Source organism: Pinus tabuliformis, chromosome 1_1 (assembly GCF_031772625.1).
Source record: "Pinus tabuliformis cultivar Carrire ecotype Pingquan chromosome 1_1, CPIR1, whole genome shotgun sequence".
NCBI classification, from domain to species: Eukaryota; Viridiplantae; Streptophyta; class Pinopsida; order Pinales; family Pinaceae; genus Pinus; species Pinus tabuliformis.
In genome coordinates this window covers 572415920-572423214 of record NC_142297.1, presented here as the reverse complement: position 1 = coordinate 572423214, position 7295 = coordinate 572415920, and the positions used below count along the sequence as shown (strand labels likewise).

At 34.8% G+C, this 7295-nt stretch overlaps 1 pseudogene; it reads right to left on the bottom strand.

Moving 5' to 3' along the window:
* Window positions 1–4336: 4336 nt before the first annotated feature.
* Window positions 4337–4690, bottom strand: LOC149214471 (calcium-binding protein KIC pseudogene; annotated as a pseudogene).
* Between the last annotated feature and the right edge of the window lie 2605 nt (window positions 4691–7295).

The following is a 7295-nucleotide window of genomic DNA, read 5'->3' as shown; positions in this document are numbered from 1 at the left end:
GATATGTGTAATAGATCTAATGCAAATATCACTAGAGAAAATATCTGCCAAGAGAATGTGCTGTTAGCTTGTAACATGGCCGAAACAAACAGTGAAGATATATAGTTTCTAGACTCCGGTTGCAGCAACCATATGACAAGAAACATAGCCCTATTTTCTGCTTTAGATAAAAATGTGAAATCACAAGTCACACTTGGGACTAATAGTAAAATTTCTATTATGGGAAAAGGAGAAGTTAAAATATTTACAAAGAAAGGTGAAAACAAAACGATAGCAGATGTCTACTATGTTTCTGGAATGAAATGTAACCTCTTGAGTATTGGACAGCTTGTTCAGAAGGGGTACAATGTTTTCTTTGAGAATGATGTATGCACCATCATGGATAGAGCACCCAGAAAACAATGTATTGTTGAAGTGAAGATGACAAGGAATAGGATGTTCCCTCTTAGAATAAGGGTAGATTTGAAAAACAAAGAAGTAATTGCAGTAGAGACACAAGAGGCTTTCCAAAACGTACCAAAGGATGAAAATTGGTTGTGGCACTTGAGATTTGGACATCTCAACTTTGGAGATCTTAACTTGTTGAGTAGAAAAGGAATGGTAAGAGGATTACTATTGATAGAGAAACCGAACAACCTTTGTGAAGGTTGCATTTTGGGGAAACAACACAGAGAAAGTTTTCCATCAAGGAAAATCATAAGGGCAAAAGCACCCTTAGAAATTGTCCACTGAGATTTATGTGGACCAATGAAAACTCCATCACTAGTAGGTAGCCAATATTTTCTAACATTCATTGATGATTTCACCAGAAAGACTTGGGTCTATTTCCTTAAGAACAAAAGTGAAGTGTTTGAAAAATTTCGGAATTTCAAAGCAATTGTGGAAAATCAAAGTGGGCTGCATATCAAAGTTTTGAGAACTGATAGAGGAGGTGAGTATATCTCCAAGGAATTCCTACGGTTTTGTAGAGAAAATGGAATACACAAAAATTTACAGCTAGGTACACCCCCCAGCAAAATGAGTTGCCGAAAGGAAGAACAAGACCATCATGGATATGGTGAGGAGCATGTTGAAGGCAAAGCATTTGCAAAATGATTATTGGGATGAAGTTGTACATTGTGCAGTATACATTTTTAATAGGTAAACAGTGATGAACAAAGCGCCGGAAGAAGCATGGAGTGGGAGAAAGAAAGGAGTCACCCACATGAAATTTTTTGGATGTGTGGCCTATGCACACATTCCAGATCAACTAAGGAAGATGTTGGATAGAAAAAGGGAGAAATGTCTTTTCATTGGATACAGTGAGGAATCCAAAGCTTACAGGTTGTATATCCCATCCACCAAGAAGTTTTTTGTGAGCAGAGATGTTTAATTCATTAAGGAGGAAGCTTGGGATGGAAGCATAGAGAAAACATTGATTGTTAAAAACTGTTTGTCTCATGATGAAGATGATGAGGAGATGGTTGAAATACATCCCCAAACAGTAGCGCCAACACAAAGACAGCAAGAGACACCCTTGAGGATAAATGAAGATGCTTTTCCAAGAACACCACAAAGAGGAAATTCAAGTGCATCTTCAAGCACTTGCACACCAAATGAAAGAGGTAATAAATTCAGAAATTTAAGTGACATTTATGATGAAGGTATGAATTCCTTGTTTGCTTTGTATTGTCATGTTGATGAACCTATTCATTTCTAAGATGCTATTAAGGATAAGAAATGGATAGAAGCTATAGATGAGGAGATTAATGCCATAGAGAGAAACAAGACATCGGATTTGGTTGAGCTACCAAAAGGTAAAGAAGTCATTGGAGTTAAATGGGTTTATAAGACCAAGAGTAATGCTGAAGGCAAAATAGAAAGACACAAGGCAAGGCTGGTTGTCAAAGGATACAAGCAGCAGTATGGGAGAGATTATGAGGAGAATTTCGCACTGGTTGCAAGAATGTAAACCGTGAGAGCAGTGCTGTCCATAGCAGCACAAAACAAGTGGAAAGTTTACCAAATGGACGTGAAGTCAACATTCCTAAATGGAGTGTTAATGGAAGAGGTTTACATTGAACAACCTCTAGGCTATGAAAAGAAAGGCCAAGAGCACAAAGTGTGCAGATTGAAGAAAGCTCTTTATGGGCTGAAGCAAGCGCCAACAGCATGGTACAGTAGGATAGATTCCTATCTATTAGAGAATGGATTTGAAAAATGTGAGGGAGAACCCACTGTCTACATCAAAGGAAAGGATGGTAAAATTTTAATTGTTGTGTTATATGTTGACGATGTTATCTTCACAGGTAATGATGACTACCTCATTGAAAATTTCAAAACAGTCATGAAAGGGGAATTTGAAATGACTGACATGGATTTGTTGAGATACTTCTTAGGAATAGAAGTAGATCAAAATGAAAATGGGATTTTTATCTCATAAGAAAAGTATGTAAATGAAGTATTTGAAATATTTAACATGCAGGACAGCAAGGCAACAATCACTCCAACAGTAATGGTATTAAAACTCAGCAGAGAGGACAGCAGCAAGGATTTTGATCCTAGATTGTACAAGAGTATAGTTGGAAGCCTTATGTATTTAACTGCAACTAGGCCTGATATAATGTTTGCTGTTAGTTTAATTTCCAGATTCATGGAGAGGCCAAAAGAAGCACATTGGCAGGCAGCAAAAAGGATTCTGAGGTATGTCAAAGGTACTAAAAGGTTTGGCATTTTATATACTGTCTCATAATGTTCAGATTTGGTTGGATACATTGATAGTGATTGGGCTGGAAGTGTAGATGATTGGAAAAGCACTTCCGGTTATGTCTTTCACATGGGTTCAAGAGCCATTTCATGGGCTTCTAAGAAACAACCTATTGTGGCGTTGTCTACAACAGAGGCAGAATATGTGGCAGCTACAGTAGTAGCATGTCAAGCAGTTTGGATGAGAAGAATGTTAAGGAGCTTAGTCCAAGAGCAAGCAAAAGGAACCGTAATTTTTTGTGACAATAGCTCAGCTATTGCATTATCCAAGAATTCAGTGTTTCATAAGAGAACGAATAACATTGACACAATGTTTCATTACGTTAGGGAATTGGTGAACAATTGAGAAATTGTCTTAGAACATTGCAGGACTCAAGAACAAGTTGCAGACATACTGACCAAGCCATTTGAGCAGAAGAGTTTTGAATTTTTGAGGAAATGCCTGGGTATGACTGATAACCCAGCAGTTGAAATTAAAGGGGAGTGTTGAAAAAATAATTCCAACTGCTGCCCAATCAAACAGTGTTTAATTCAGGAAAACCGCCATGAGTTTATTGCACCACCTTTCGCACAAAGCGGTATTTGTCAGAGGGCCTCGATCACCCTGACCAAGCGACATGCGTCCACTGTATGATTCCAAAACCACTTGTTTCCCAGTCGGTAAAGTTCATTTGTTTTGTTCAAGCGATATTCGTTCGATTGAGATGATGGCTATCGACCGTTGATTAAAGCCGAAGTTGCATACAGTCTAACACATGGAGCTTGCGTAAAGTTTTTGTTTAACCGCCTTAAAAGTCATTAATGTAAATTTAATATGATAGGTAAAATGTCGGTAAGAGTTTTAATTTTAATGTTTTTTATTATTATAGAAGTATGGGGATAGAAAACATATGTAAGTTTTTTATTTGAATACATATGCATTGTATTCGATATGTTTTTGTTATGCATTGACCTTTTAGTAATGCAAACTGTGGGACGCACAGCAGTGCAAAGAAAACAAAACCAGAGCAGGGGATTTTGAAATGTGCAGCAGCGCATATAAAGGTTGTATTGGTGGATATGTAAGGTAACAAGCGGAGAAGCGTGAGAAGGAAAGCATACATTGCAGCACGCAACTGAAAACACACACAACGGTGTGAATGGGAATGCACAGCAGCATGGAATTTTTTTTTGGGTTGAATATGCAATGTAATGAAATGAGAGCAACAGCAGCTCACAAATGTAAAAGTTTTTCACACAATAGTGAATGAGACTTTTAACAGAGCATATGTAAGGGATTTCTTTTACAACAGTAAATCCATGTAATTTATTTATTTATTTTACAGCAGTAAATGTAAACAAAAATTTACACACAACTGTGTAATTTTTTTTTTATAAGGAGACAGAGTAATTTTGTTTAAATATTTTTGGTGAATCCCTCTGAGAGAAAAAGGAAGAAATATGTAACAGGCTGTTTATTAATGAATAGAAAGTTTTATGTGAGTTTGAACCTTTGTTCTCTGGAGAAATTTTTTTTGCTTCCCTGTGTTAAGATCCTGGAGAAAACAGAGCATTGTCTCTGTGTTCAATTTATTTTATTTTTGGGATTTTACTAGAAAAATTCCCAACAAACGAAAGCTCGCACAGAGCTATAAAAATCAAAGGTATGGATCATATCCATCGCTGCCTTTTCTAACCAGTTTTCAGCCTCCACCATTAAGGAGGGACTCAATTTGATCATGAACACGTAGAATTCATTCAGATGGAGAGCCCCATCAATGTTGTTTAAGTCACCTTCTTCGATCATCACCTGGAGCTCCTCATCCTTCATCCATTCCATTCCCAACACCGCAGCATTCTTCTTCAAACTATCGACACTGATGACACCTCTCTCTGCGTCTACCAAGAGATGGAAGCCATTGTAGAGCTGGTCCATTAGGCCCTCTTCACCGATTGCCACTGCCATCATCAATAGGTAGTCCCTAAACACCACACCGGTTTCGTCTTCTTGTCTTATTCCCTGAAAAATTCAACTAAAATTGAGTGAAATACAGAGAAGAATGAAATGCGGAGTACCTTTGGGGGAAGAGAGATACAGAGCATAGGATAGAATGGAAGCCGAAATATGGATGGGCTATTTCTAATAACTAAAAAATATGGTAAGGATGGTATGAGAGATCTTCAGAGGATCCACTGCATATGAATATGGTGCGTGTCTCCCCCAAGAGCCGAACAACAAAAAATTGTTGAAGTGTGTGTGTCATGGCAGAGGGCAGCCAACATTAAGCATTGAAATTTCTGGGATTGGAGAAATATATGATTCGTGGGCATGATAGGCGCCATTCCAGCGCTCAAGAAACGTGGTAGCTAGCCACATGTCAAACAATAGAAGATATCTAGCAAGATGTCAAACAGAAAACCATATGCCAGATGTCAATCAAAAAATGAAAATGTAGACTACTAAACTGATTCAAAAGAAGGCCTGTAGGCCTAAATATTAAGAGATAATACGGAGTCATCGCAACTGAATGGTTTCTTTTTTAATTTCAGTTTAATCTATATATAAAATTTCAGTGACTATATGCTGTCATCACATTGGAATGGGTGTTTTCAATTTTAATATGATTTCTTTGTATAAAATAAATTCAATGAGCCATCATATGCTTGGAGGAACAATGGTTTCATAATAGGTTAATTTTAATTAAAAGTATTATAAAATATTAATAATTTGTTTTTAGATTATTGTTTATATTGTATGTGTATGTGGTAAATATTTTATTTTTTATATTTAATGAGAAATAATATCTTTAAATGTATATATTAAGTATATAATTTTAGATTAATTTGAGAAATAAAGTAAGAAAAATAAAAAAAATAAAAATCCCATAATTTAACATTTAAAGAAGATTAAATTTTTAATATTTTAAAAAATATTTCAGTATAGCTTTATATATATATATATTGAGAGATAAGGAAAAAATATGTGTATGTGTTGTTAGTGTCTCTTAAAGGGATTATATTTCATTTACATTATATAAAGAGATTTCTTATTTTCTAAATAATTTTTTTTTTTTTTGTGTATTAATAAATTTTTGGGACTTTATTTAGGGAAAAACACCTTGCATTGCATGGGATTTTAGGATTCGTTTGCTAAAAAAACATACTCTACCATATATGTGGATATGTAACACTAACTAGGTTTCTTTTGTGATTATCATATTGTTTGATATGCTTTGCCTTTTTAGAATTAGAATATTGCTTCATATGCTTTTTCCATTTAGAAACAAATAGGTAAATCCTTACTCTTGTCATCTATTTGGCAGAACCATACAAATGCATAACTTTCGTGGGCTTTTTTTTTTCCAATTGCTCATGTTATCTATAAAGAAGTATATTCCTTACCATTGTGAACCCTTGCATGGATATATAAGAGTTGAGTCACTAAATGGAACTATAATGAATTAAATATGGGTAATTTATATGGAAATTTTGTTCGACAATAGAGGGTTATTCCTCACTAAGATAACCTCTTGTGATGGTGTAACCATGTTTCCAAGCATAGTTTGATTGAAATGGCTAGATCTCCACAAGTGAGATTGTCACCCCTTAGCAAAGATTAAGAAGATGAAACTGTTTAAGCTTGACCATCATTTTTGAAATTAGAGATGTAAGTAAAGACATTGATAAAATGATGTGAAGGTTCATCTTCCCCCAATGGAACTAGATCAATCCCTAAAGGAACTACTTTATATCCACTTAAACACTCTCCTTTTAGTGAAGTTATTGTGACTTTACTATTGTCCAATAGTTTATTTGATTCTCTTTACCATGCATTTTTATGATAATGTTTCTTATAAACCCTTTTGATTTTCTTTCACATTGTGTAAATTATATGAATTAGGGCTAGAAATGGAGTTTCAAGGTTTTCCTCAGCTAATTTGTTAGTAGAGGTTTTTTAAACACATGTTGCAAGGTTTTATTACGCTCATTGGTATAATTATGCCAATAAGCATGTCAATTTTAGAATAGAGCTTCCAAAAATTTAACTCAATTATCAATAACTATAAGTGGATGAGAGAGATTTAATCTCCATAAAAAAATATTAATAGTATAGGAAAATCAAAGGTTGAGATGTATTTCCATAATAGTTATGTTATTTTTCCCCTTTGAATTAAATTCACTCATTAAAGAAATGTCAAATTAATGAGTGTCATATGAGATGCGTTATGGTTTTTTTGGACATGTGGTATTGATAACCTATGATATTGTCCCATGATATTGTAACAAATCTATTTACAGGTTAAAAATATCCATGATAAAGTGGATGTGAATATCCGTAGTTAAGAATAGTGTACTTGTTCTCTTAAAAATGTATATATGCTTAATCTATACATACATATATATATATATATATATATATAATCCCTATGGTATAACAATTGGTGACGACTGTGAAAAAAAATGTTTTGTGCAAGGAGGTTCGAGGTTCAAATCCCCTCGATTCAACTGTGCTTGTGGATGGGGCATACACATGCACCTAGAGGTTATAATGGTAGTGGTTGTAATTGACC